Below are 14,386 nucleotides of genomic sequence, written 5' to 3' on the forward strand. Positions count from 1 at the left end.
AATGTAGCTACTCTACAAGCAAATAAAATTTTATTGTCTGGCCTAAGCATTCAATCATGACTTAAAATACTGATTTTGTAGGAAAATAGGTTCTAAGTTTCAACTAATCGACAAAATATCTTTTAGAAAAGAACTTCTAAATCGAGATCTAAAAATCATGTGCTGGAATGGACGTAGCTCAAACGATCCCCAGTATCTCCTAAAAAAAAAATCTGTCTCTCATATCAAATTTTATTTGAGTCTAAAATTAATAGAGTTTTACTATAAATTCAAATACAATTTTCAAATAGGGTAAAATAAAGAAAAATAGCTCCTAACACCTTGTTTTATAAGAGTATGTTCTTGACAAGTATGCTAAATCTTAAGTGTGGTAGCTATTGAGTTGTAAAAAGTTGGTTCTACTCAATGTAATATGCAGTATACTTATCCCTAAACTAGTTAGAAACTAAAATGCAAGACTAGCATACAAACCAATATTTTTTTTCCTGCCATTATTACTTTACAGAAAATTATTCGCACAATTCACAAATTTTTATTTTCCTCTACTAAGTGTTTTGAATGTTGATAATGGACTGTTCTCTAAACTGAAGATTTATGCTGAGAGGAATGCCAAAATAGGAGTTCCTTGAATAAAGTGCTAACTTGTTCATTATTTAGGAACATTTTGTTCTAATATAAAACATATAATCATTCCTATATATGCCAGATTAATGCAGCCTAAAATCTTATCTTCTAAAGTAGAAAAAATGCATAGGTAAGAAAACTTGAACTATAGAAATGATCAGAGCAAGAGTGGTCCAAAAAAATCAGTATTGTAAAAATAAAGAAGTAATAGTCAGGAACAGAGAGCCCAGGGATTAAAAGGAACATTTAAATATTTACTAGGTACCAGCCCTGTGCCAGGCACACTTAATGAATATTGTCATTTAACACAAAAGATTAGCTTCGCAACTTAAAAGCCTATGACTTAAAGTAAGTCACCCCATTTCTGGGCCTCAAATATTTTTGTTTTGTTCTTCTGTAAATTCATATGAATACTCCTTGCTTTAATTTTTTCACTGGCTATTTCAAGGATCAAATGAGATATCTCAAAACATCATTTAATCTATAAAGTTGTAATGTGCTCTACAATTACAAATAAGGTTTTAGTATTACTAGGGGCTGCATGAGTTAAAAACATCCTCTTATTTGAATTTAGTTAAAATGTCCAATCAGAAGGCAACTCAATATGGCATTTTTATAAACAAATTATAAAAGGAATTCCAGTATATTAACTTAAATTTACTTCAGCCTAAGATGTAGGTTCCTTTTAAAGCTTTTTAAGTTATCTACTAGCAGTTCCAAATTAGAAAGGAAAACTGTCAACTAATCTATGAACAATAAAGTTTTACTTCTCCAATTATTAAACCTCAGATCTTCCTTTTGTCTTTTTATATTATATGAACTTGTCAGGGCTAAAAAGTGTGGACAAAGAGAACAGACAACAGGGGTGGGGGGGGAAGGGAAGAGAAATAAATAAATAAATAAATCTTTTTTTAAAAAAAAAGAATTGCTAGTAATTTCTCTACTAAAAATGGTTCATTTGGCAAGAAATCTACATCCTGTAACCAAGAACTATGAAACTTTGTACTTTATAATCCAGCCATCCCACTCCAGCAATATAGTCTGAGAATTCAAAAAAAAAGGAGTAAAACTATACACAGACATTCACAATAGTGCTAAAAAGCTAATGTTGTATAGTAAACTAATCATGGTACTTAGACTGATGGAATATTATCTATACAGCTTTAAAAATGACAAGTCGACATACAAAAATTACATCTGTGAAAAACCAGACCACAAAATATGAAAACACTGATTACAACTATGTAATAAGGTGCATGTGTACATTAACAAACAAGGGAAGATAATTTCCAGTGAAAAAGATTTGAAAAAGAATTAACTTTTCCCCCTCTAGAACTGCTTAAATGTCAGAACCATTTTAAAAACATTTCAAGTCGTAAGTATTCAGATTTTTCCTAACCTATCTGTCCTAGGGAAGCAAAAAATGCTGTCACACTAAGTTTTAAAAACTTAATTTTTAAAGGAACAATAAAGGGACCATGAAATTCAATTGTCTATATTTAAGCAAATTAGAACCACAAAAAAAAAATCTTAACAAGGAACTGGTAATGCTAGCAACAATCTAAAATCCAAAGGGTAATTTACTTAGCATATTTTTACACTAATCAATTTTCTTTACAATAGTTCTTAATCATGAAATAATTTATCTACAACTGTTCAAGCCTATATCTATGAACTTTTCAAAATTTAAGTTGCCCAACTAACTGGTTTAAGGAGACTATCAAACAATTACTTTCTTCCTAAGTCTCTGGATGAATACGATAAGACTGGTTTCCTGTTTCAGAACTCTGCTGCTGTTAAAACACATACATACACAAACACACATATAACCCCTACAAGTTTTGCTCCTGCTGAAAAATATCTAGGATTGACTGCCAATAACAAATCAAACAAAATATGGGTATAACTCACATTCTAGCTTTCAAAAAGACTATCAGTTCAATGACAGACGTTAGATTTACTATTGACAGCATTATATACTGAACAAAGTTATATGTTAGCTCGATAATTTTCTACAGCAAAATCATAAAGCATATGAAAGGTTAGAAAAGTAAAAATACTAAAGTTAAGATTTAATCCAGAATTATAAGTACATAAAAGAATATTTTTGTATTCAATTTTAGATTTATAAGGTAATTCTGAAATATCATTCTACTACAAAAACTATGCTTTTATCATTTATTTCACTAGAAGTGATTATCTAAAACCCTAGGTTTGTTTTTTCTATAATTAAGCAAAAATACATAAGACCACTAAAAAGACATTCAAGAACAAGTTAAGGTACAGAAGATGCCATGGGATTTATCAGTAGTTTGGAAAGGAAGGCCCAATAATATTCAGTGCTGTTTCACACAATATTAGCACACTGCATTCTGAAAAAATAGATTCCAATACTTCTATCTATAATGATCTTTCAGATGCTATGATGAACTAATTCAACAATACTCAAAATAAGCTATACACAAATACTAAGAAACCAAAACTATGTCTCTAACAAGTGTTTTTTCCCTAATAATCAGGTCATAACAGAATAATTTTTAAATGCATTCCTAACAATAAAAATTTACCTTTAAAAAAAAAAAAGCACTGTTTATTTCAAACAATTTTAAAAAAGAAAATCTCCAAATACAAGTTTGCTAGACTGCTTCATTTTTTATTTAGGCTTAATATAATAAAAGCAAATCTCTTTAGTCTATACATTAAATTTAGGCAATCGTTTGGAAAATAAATTCTTTTTTTGCTTGTTTTTTCTGCAACTGGCAAAAGTAGATTTGCTTAAATGCATTATTTTAGTCTGGAAAAAATAACATGTAGATTCTAAAATATGAAGGGACACATACTGGTATTCATTATTGTACTGGTAAGAATCATATTACTACTTTTTATAAAAGCTTGTTTCAAGCTTTTTATACTTTTTATATAAGTATAAATTGATTACTCCCATTGAAAGTGTTTTTAATCATTATATCCACTTTATAAGCACTTGACTAGTGAATAATTAGAAATAAAAAAATCTGAAATTATAACTACGAAAATGCTAGTCAAAAATTTGCATTTTAAAGTAATGCAATTACTTTAAAGTAATTAAAAATGCAATAAACAACTTTAAAACCTACTAAGGTACAAGAATAAGTCTGCACTGTTTGGTTATTTTAGCTACGAATAAATTTATTCAGCTACCAAAAAATGTTTGTTACTGAAGGTATACCATTTTAGTACGAATACAATTGTATGATAATTAAAATGAACCACAATTACAAAGAGAAGCACAATTACTGATCATGATTAGTTGCAGAATGTTCCTATGCAAAGAAGGTAGTGAAAATCTTGAAAAATACTTAAGCTGAAACAGAAAAAAAAACTGTTAAAGTAGACTATTTCAACCTGTATATAAAATTCTAAAAAACAAAATTTAATACACAAAAATAGCAATAGTTAGAGAGGGATAGGAATGAAATCAACAGGATGAAGCTTGTGACACCTCAGACCCTTTAAACACTGTTAAGTAAACAGAATGGATAATGACTTTTAAACTCTTAGCATCTTGATAAAAAATTTTACCTACATATCTGCCGCACTTAGCAAGAGATACATTATGTATCACATTATCTGTCTATCCAAAAGAACATCACTTTTTTCATGATCCACAATTCAGTCATGAACAAATTCTATAAATTCATGCTAGTCAGACAATCCACATTCCTCACAGATATTAATTTAAAATCTGGCAAGATGTTTCTTTTACCAAAAAAATTCAGGTACCAGACACGAAGTTGCATTTCAGAACGTAAAATCAAAATCATATCTAAATTAAATTATTTCTGATATTAACCATTTGTCATGATATCTAAACTCTCAAGAAAAGATTTCAACATAATAAAACACTAGATTAAAATTAATTAGATCCTATTAAGTAGAATATGCAATTTTAGAGACTTCAAAGCAACTTGGTAAAACCAAATTCTTCGAGTGAAAAAATGTAAGCTATAGCGGCTCAAAACACAACAGCAAAATATGAGGAAGCTTATTTACTAGAATAAAAAGAAGAAATAATCAAGTTGTAGGAAAATGGAGAACCTGAAAAATATTTAAACAAATTTTTAAGGAATTCATATTAAATCAGTTCCCTGATTTAAGTTCTGTAACAATGAATTCCTATACATCTCAACTTTTTAGGAAAACTAGTTTGAAAATATCAAAATCTTGCCTACCCTTAATATCTCTAGTTACAATGATGCTTCCACTCTAAATATCCTAATATTCTACTAAAAGCAGAATGATTAAAAGCCAGGCTGGTTTCAATTAGTATCTGTATTTTAGTAGAAAATAATAAATTCCAACATAACTAGAAAGTTTCATTTTTGCAAAACTTAAAATTTGATATTAGTCTTAAAAATCATAATTAATAGACTCCAAAAACAGAGGTGTCAAAACCACTTATATCACTAGATAATCTTAACTTTTTCCTACATTTGAGTAACAGATGGCAGGCTTTAGTTCTTGGATACCTCACAAAAATCACAATCTGCTTGACCTTTCCAGTATTAAAAAGAATCCAAATATCCTTAATAACCAGCACCTTAGTATATTTTACAGTATTACATATAATCTTGACTACCCTGGATAGAATGTAGATATATAAAACTATATCATACTTCAAACATATTAAGTTTTTTATTTTATATAGATTTCCTATAACTAGTTCATAAAAATCATTTAGACATTAGACTGCCTCTCACATTTTCAAAAACTACAAACACATATATTTACAAACAAAATTTTGCCTTCAATAAGTTTTCATTAGCATTCAAGAAAGTATATACCACACCTAAATAAAAATTTCCTTAAGTTTGAGAACTGAAACAGTTTTATTTTGTTTGGAAAAATGTTATTCTAACAGTAATTTTATTTAAAAAAGCAGAGTTTGTTTCTACCTCAATTTTCCTAATTATATAAATTAATAAAACTCCATTGATAAAGAACTGTCATTTAATAAGGTTAAGATTATTTCCCTCTTTTAGTAGGACATTAACAAAAAAAAAACCCTGAAATTAACAAATGCAATCCTGACCAAAAAAAAAAACTAGTATATATTATAAATGCAAATGCATAGCAAACCATCAATTAATAGCATCAATTACCTAGGCAACTATGCAAATTTAAGCTGTATCATTCAAAACATGCTCCAGGGAACAGTAACATCATGACAACTAACACCATTTCTGAATGAAGTAAATAAACAGGGTTACAAACATTTCAGTATAAAAATTATGTTATCATTTATTTAATTTATTTCTATATGAACTTAGTTCCAATTTCATATAGCATTACTACAGTAAGAAAAGGAAAACGATGGATCAAAAATGTTTTTTTTGATAAACGTTCTTTAATTCAAATAAGTAAAACATGCTTTAATATTTAAACATAAAATATTCCTATAATCAGGGGGAAAAGCTTCAAGACACCTTCAAATACCTTCAGCTATTTTGTGAAACAGATTATGATACTGTGAATCAAAATCATGAAAATCTATTTTAATATACTGGTTACCTTCAATCCACTATATCAAAAATAGGCAGCAAAAATATTAGCCAAAAACTGGAAACAAGTTTAACGTGTAACTACAAGGAAACAGTTAAATATTACTGATGATTTCACCATTTAAAATACTTAAGACAACTATGAAGTGCTATGGAAAATGTTTGGGTTAAAAAAAAATAGCACACCTTTAAGTTCACTATGATCAACTAGATTTTAAAATAATGCAAATGAACAAAACTGGAAGCTAATATGAAACTGTTACATTTTTAGAGAAGTAGGATAATGGGTGAAGTTTTTTCTAATTCTCCTTAATGAGTCATGTTTTCAAAAAATAACATTTCTTAAATACAGTAAGCAAATGGTATTCATATACTGAATTCACCAAAGAAATGGTTATTGTTTTTTGTTATATACGTTTGAAGCTATCACTGGATTAGCAGTCCTAGTTTTCAAAGTTACTAGTGTCTGATTATCTCCTGTAATTTCAAAAAGAAACATAAATCAAAATTTAAATTTCATAAGAATTTTTAAAATAAGGCCTTGATATTTTATTCTGTGTGAGCAAAGTGAGAAGCAAATTGTAAAATTAAGCAAACAGAAAAAAAAAATTACAGCAATCTATTCCTATAACACTTTTGCAATTATGTCTGCCCTAAAAAAATTTTATCAGAACACACTATCCTACCCCTGAACTAATGTAAAACACCATTCTAATTTTTCAATGCAAGATTTTCATTTAAATAAATAAAAGATTAATTCAACAGGCTGATGTAAGAAATTTAGGGCCTAGAAATGAAGGTAACATGCATCAGAGAACTCTTAAGAGTCAAACTTACATATTGGAAAAGATTTGAGAAGTGTTTTTAACTTGTCAGAAATATGCCTTTTTTCCCCAACACTTTGAACTTTACCATATCTGACTGTAACAAAAGCAGCTTTAGTATAAATTAGTATAAGGTTAAAGGATACAATGAATAACAATAACAAAAATATACTGGGGCAAAGTAGGTCAACACCTACATATAGTAATTAAGGGAAATAGGCTAAAGATTAATTTTAAAACTACTGGCAATACCAAAAAAAATTTTTTTGTTTTATTTTTTATTTTTTAGGAGGTACCAGGGGTCAAACCCAGGACCTTGTATATGGGAAGCAGGTGCTCAACCACTTGAACTACATTCACTCCCTGCTTGCAATACACCATATCCACCCAGTTAGAGCAATTCTATGCAACGTCCTTCTGAATACCACAGGGTATATTACACTTACAAATGTTTCTCTTCAGCTTTTTCTAAGTAAGTTGTAAAAGTAATACTTTCACCATCAGCCAAACAACACATGAACCTTCTACAAATAAACCTTTTATGCTAGTAGGGATTAGCTTTGTGGACAAAGTTCTTATTATAAACTACCTAGCAGCAGTCAGAAAACCTAGATTCTAGGTTTTCTCCATCATTTATTAGCAATTTGACCATAACCTGAGGGCAGAAATACTGACTTATCAAAAAGCATCTCCAGATATTGCTAAATTTCCTGGGGGAGGGCACCATCAACCCTAGAGGACAAGCAATCTCTAAAACAAAACTAACCTATACCTTTAACAAACATGAAAAACCACACTACAAGTTAAAGATTTTTACCCTATGTCTGAGATGTGGAAATCAGGTTCACTAAAAGCCTTTTATTACATAGCTCACAAGTAGCTGAGCAGGTGTTTAATTAAGCTATATCTAGCTGACTCCCAAATCTATGCTCCTTCCAATTCACCATGTTCTTTCTAAACTCAATGCCTCATCTATAAAATCAAGATATTTACCATGCTGAGCTATTTAGGGTGTACAAATCAAATAAGATAAAAAAATATATAAACGAAAAGGAGATTAACATTAAGGATTTCCTTGGGGGAGGGGGTAATACAGGTAATACAGTCATTCTCAAAGTGTAGTTCCATACCAGCAGCATGAGCATCACCTGGGAACTTGTTAGAAATAAAAATTCTCAAACTCCAACACAGATCAAATGCATCAGAAGCTGTGGAGGTGAGGCAAGCAATCTGTGGTTTGAGAACCACTAATGTAACGTAATAGGAAAAATACTGCATCAGTTGCCAAAATAAAACAAAACAAAAAAGACTGCATCATACTTTGGGCTCAATTTTTTACTATCCTTTAACAAGTTACGGATTCCATCACAGCTACAAATCCTAAACTGGAAAAAAAAAGAGGAAAGTAATATTTGCCCTACACATAAAGTTACCTCTTTTTTTTCTCTGCAAAATCAAACGAGCTAATGATTAAGAATGCACTTTATTAATCAAAATATAGTAAACAAATACCAGACACTGTCAAGAGTATATACTAGCTATATTACAGTAATTAAAAAGAAAAAAAAAAGTTGACTGAAGTCCTCATATCTTTGATAAATGACTGAGATGTTGAACGAATTTTACAACACAGCCAAGCAAAGCAGTTTTCCCATTATGGAAGGAAAAATAAAAACAGAAAAACCCAGGCATTTAATTTTATTTCTTACAGACTGAGTAAAGTAATTCATAAATATACTTTAAGATATAGATTCCTACAATCAAGGTGAATGCCATTCCTAAAAGTTCATTCTCAAAGTAGAAACAAGTTTTCAATTCTACTTAATTTAATCTCCACTCAGTTCAGAGTAGCTAGAAGAGTCACACTATAAAGCAAGAGAATTTTAGCCATGGTGGGGAGGGGACGGGGACACGGACGACAGACAGACGGGGAGATGACACTGAATACATTTCAAAGCAAAGTGTATCATTTGCAATCCTGAAATGTATGCTATATTTATAATTCCCTTTATGAATATATCTGATTTTAAGAATATCTGATTCAAATCACAATGCAATCATAAAATCTTAAATTACTAAATCCCTTTCAAACATTATAATATTAGAATGCAAAATTACTAAGAGAGAGAAAACCTTATTGTGTTTTAATCTGAAAATCTACAAAATCAAAGAAAATAAATGTCAAAGCTATTCTGAAGGGCTCCAAGAATACTGAATTAGCTTTTAAGTTCTGGATAGTGATAAAAAGCAAAACATAGGTGCATATAGAGTATTAAAAAAGAAACAGCTTCAGACAACTTAACCTGGTCAAGATGCTAAAATGTACAATTCAAATCTACAACCTAAACTTGGACCAAAAGTACAGCTATTTTACACAAAACCAAACAAAATACATAAAAATCACATAATCAGTCATATATAGAACTTGACAGGGTGCCCACTGATTCTGTCATGCAAAACAAACTGGCAAAAAGCTCACTGGAAAATAAATGTTTCACGATTGAGGGTACAACAATACAGTTAGGAAACCAGTACAGTCAAAGGGTGGGCGGGGGAGGCATAATCCCTATGCACACATGACAGCTTTTACTAGGCAGGTCTCAAGCTTATACCTTTTCTCTCCAAACTTGATGAAGAAAAACAAAAACCTTAAACTCTTTCTTCCCTTTTCTAAGGCCTAAAATTGTTATAATTTAGAATTTTAATCAAATTTGAAAATGGGACCCAATAATATAGAGATATAACACCAAATTTAAATTCCTATATTAATACAGTGCCAGATTATATTAAGTGTAAATTTTATTGTACTAAATGTAATTTGACACTCAAAGTTGCATGACTCCTCCAAAAAAGTTGAACTTTAAACAAACTAACTGAACCAGGTACTATGTTAAGTGCTTTACTTATATTATCTCATTTACCCTTCAAGATAATATTTACATGGTAAGTACCATTATTATTCCCATTTTACAAATAAAATAGGCTAAGAAAATTTAGGTAACCTATTTAAAGGCATCCAGTTACTAAGTGGCAGACCCAGAATTCCAAACGGGCAATCTGGCTTCAGAGCCCACACTTGCTCTCTAAAAATCTAAAATGAAACAATGTATATCTTTAAGGCATAGGTAAAACCAATACTCAATATTCAATATAATTTAAAATAGATTTAACCATATTTTAAAATTATAAAAGAATTATCCAAGGTATTCTCTTCTTTAGAGAGGAAAGTTTATTTTTTAAAAATCTAGTTTGCTAATTTTGTATTTATTTACATATATAGACACAGAGGATTCAAACACAGATTCACGGTCCATGTTTGAAATAACTACTGATGATAATTATGTGTATAAATGCTCAACATGTAATACATAAACAGCTTTGTTTCCTACACTATATACAGGTCAAGAATATTTTTGAGCTAGCAGGTATAGCCACCAATATCCTACCTGTCAATATTCTCAACACTGCCAACAAGTGTTGACCTAATATGCTGAAGATGTCCACTCACCTCTTAATGTGAACTGCTGAAAACACAGTCTGCGTTGACTACTCTGAACTAAAATTTTCCATCCAAAATTAATTCACCCCCTAAGTTATGAGTTATGTTTATACCAATTATGTTAACATTTGCCAACAGCCTTTTTTAATTCTAGTTCAAATTATTTTAAAAGAAATCAAATTGCTTGTATCCTTTCTGCAACCAATAAAGAAAATTTGAAAAAAATTTTACCACTTAGCAAAGAATGTATGTGGCAGTAACATGTATGGCCTATATAAAAAAATAAAGGATATCAGCTTTCTGAACAAATCCTTATCAATTTAGGTTAGTCTAATCTTAACATTATCATCTGATAGCAACTGCATTAATCTCAAAGGTAACAGATAAAAAGCAAATGTAAAACAGAAATTTATAACTGAAAATGTTACTGATTCCAATCTCACTAGTTAATTCAAATGTCCTAAGTCACTATTCTTAGAAGAAATCCTATCACCTCTTCTTAATGAATGAGGGCCACAGAATGAGTTCTCCAATGCTAAAGTTACTGTAAATGTGTAAATCAAGTTTATCTAATCAAAAAAAAAAAAAGAAAAAAGAGAAAGAGAGAAGAAAAAGTGAATAAAAGTGAGGAGTAATGAGTTCTGAGCAAGAGTACTTCAGAACTATTTTTTAACCCAATAGTCTCCACAGGAAAAAAAAAAAAACCACATGGACTAAATTAATTTCTTATACTGTCATGAGTAGCATATCTTCTGAAAACTGAATCTTTATAATATGGAAGAGGCCTAACCTTTCAAGAAGGTGTAAAACTATCATATGCTGGGGAGCAGCTATAGCTCAGTGGTTGAGCACCTGCTTCCCATGCACAGAGGTCCTCAAACCCAGTACCCTCAAAAAAAAAAAAAAACTCATGCATACACACTTCTAAATTTCTCTTTACAAACTCTAATTTCACATACAATAGCAATAAAAAATTATTTCCTACATGTCTGCCTTACTAACAAGGTTGAAATAAAAATTTAAAAAGAGAACATGTTTAATGAAAATAAATTAATGTTAAAACTCTGGAAATCAATTTCTCCATAATGAATATTCCTCCACTAAAAGCCACTTGTGGCTTAAAAATTATTAGAAAGTTATTAAGCTATCACCAAATGAACAAAGAACCACTGGGACAAATTTTTAAATGACAATAACTGAAAACTGGAATTGAAGAGCTCTCTATTCACAAAAAAGTAAGGAATTTCATAACAATAAGAGGCTTGTTATTTTTAAGTGGTTATTATGGGAAAGATAATTTGTTCCATACAAAAACTGAAATATCACTAGCTACCTTTCCTGTGTTGTTAAAATTCTAATAGTTAACACACACAACTGCATCTTTCTCTTAATATCTTTCTAAAACAAAGTTTAAAATTAAGGTAGTCACTTCTCAACATATTTTATAATCTTTAATCATTTAGCATTTATTAAGTATTTTATAAACCCTTTAAAGCTATACTACTGTTGTACAAACATTTATAATGGACAGCGATAAAATTTCCTTTTACTTATATTAAGAGTCTTACAAAGTACTTTTAGAATTACATTACTCTTGAATAAGTTGTACGAAAATGTAGTTTGTAAATTATCATATAGTAATTAGGTGTCCACGTCAAATTCTTACGAAAAAAAAAAATGTTAACAGATACAAAACATTTAAGTATTCAGAATTTTTAAAAACACCTCATAATATGTTAATTCCAATAATCACTTATCTTAAAAGAAAAAACCCTCAAAACATAGATAACTTCAATAATCACTATGTTCTCTACATAGGTCCATATTCCTTATGAAAGCCAGTATTTTACTAGACACAAACCTAACAAAAGTACAGAAGCCAAAAATTTTCATGTAATATAAAGACACTCAATTTATTATAGTCCCATGTTCAGTACTATTTTCTCAAAATGCATTAAGAATAAAACCATACCAACAATTATTTTAGAATAATTTTGCAATATTTAAAAACTGAATTATAGTTCTCAATTTTCCTGATTATGAGAAATCACTTAATATCTTTAGATAAAAATACTCCAATCATTACCTTCAAAAAGGAATCCAATTTTTAACAGGCTGACTGCTGAAATTGATACTACATCCTGTTAGAAACTGTCTTTAATAACTATTTTAATTCCCATCCATCCCACCCCACCCCGAAAGTCCTTTGGTATGGCAAAATTATTGGGAACACAACTGTCAAAAAAGCAATCCCTTCACTTTTTCCTTAGTGACTTTTTTTTCATATCAGCATTTGGCTCAATAAAACCACAACTCTAGAAACTAAGTGTTATTAGTCATTTGACACAATATTTGATACTGCTTTCTATGCATACCATAAATAAGAGTACCTTTTAGAGAAAGTTTTAAGTCACATAAATTTCACATGTAGAGGTTCACATATTCTGAAATCAATAGAAACTGCCAGTCACCTCACTGCTCACTTGTAAGAACCTGGAAGAGTAATTTCAGTCTTTTTTCTAAAAATAACAGACACCTAAATCCTGAACAAAATCTAAGACACTAACAGAAAGCATTTTATAAATTTTCTTGAATAGGGAGTTGGTTTTTTTAATTAAATATTTAATAAATTTGTTCCTATATTTCTAGATGATTAATTCACATAAACAGAAGACTGCTTTTGAAGTAAGCCATAAATCATAAGAGTTTTTCCATAATAATCTTTTGATACGGCAGGTCAAGTTCAGTCTTACTAAAGTTTTCCAAGTAATGCATACTCCAAAATTTCCAAATATTCTTTTTATAAATTATTCTTTAGTTTAACAGAAAACTATACTAGATTATATAAAGCTACTTTTTCACTAAAATTTATCTTCATTTCAAAATTAAAACTTGGGCAAAATTAGCTGTATACATTTATGTAGAGTTTACATATAATCCAAAGGAATAAAACCTCTTCAAATAAAAAATGCTTCCTTAAAAAATAAAAAATTCTTCCTCACAATTTTTAGACCATACCTTAGTGTCAACTCTACCTTTAAACAAAATGTTTACTTAGTTTACCAAGAAATAATTTTTATTAATATTCTAAACAGTTATGCTACTACATAATTTTAACTATATACTGTCCACTGCTACAATGTACATGACCAATTTTTTTGGTTTTAACAGAGGCCTTGATAGAGCTAAAATGCTTCAGTCATCTCAGGCCAATAACTTAATTCTGCTTTCACATGCTACATACATGGGCCTACTCTCAATTTCTGTGAAAAAGTAATACTTTGCTTTCTGCAAAAAAGTAGGACTCTATCCCTATCCTTGATCAAAACCAGTTTGTTTCACCTGAAACTGCAAAGGTTACTGCCTTTTGATAATCACTATCTTTTGAAGTACAAAGGCCTAACGTTTAGACATCCAAAACTATACACCATTAAAATTCTTGGTTTCTTTCTTATTCAACAAGCTGACTCAGTAAATTTAGTACAATATATGGAAAAAAAAAAAAGCTAACATTTTACCTACAATCTGAAAATGCAGTAATCCAGTCTTACCAGCATTTCTGAATATTAGCTGGTATGTTAAACTTGACAGTTTTCCCAAAAGTCAGAGCAAAATTAACAGATATCCACCGGTCAGAGGACTTGAAACCTAAATAAAGTGAGCAGCAATTCCTGCATCACGATAATGCATAAATTTCAAGTGTGAACTGAAGTTTAATCTCCACAATCACCATCTGCTATGTACTCAATACCCTTGAACCTACATGACATTATCATTTGGGATCAAAACCACTCATTCTCTATTCTATTACATATGACAAGTGCACTGAACTTAAAATGCTACTGAATTGCAAATTTCACACCCTATCCTACATCAACCTATCAGGAGAGAAAAAGGCA

The 14,386-nt window shown here is 29.9% G+C and overlaps 1 protein-coding gene across 1 annotated transcript in view; it reads right to left on the bottom strand.

Moving 5' to 3' along the window:
- Nucleotides 1-14,386, bottom strand: part of PTEN (phosphatase and tensin homolog) — a 97,677-nt gene that overhangs the window by 80,963 nt on the left and 2,328 nt on the right. The gene's annotated exons all lie outside the window — the stretch shown is intronic.

The sequence above is a fragment of the Dasypus novemcinctus genome, chromosome 6 (genome assembly GCF_030445035.2).
Source record: "Dasypus novemcinctus isolate mDasNov1 chromosome 6, mDasNov1.1.hap2, whole genome shotgun sequence".
Classification (NCBI taxonomy): domain Eukaryota; kingdom Metazoa; phylum Chordata; class Mammalia; order Cingulata; family Dasypodidae; genus Dasypus; species Dasypus novemcinctus.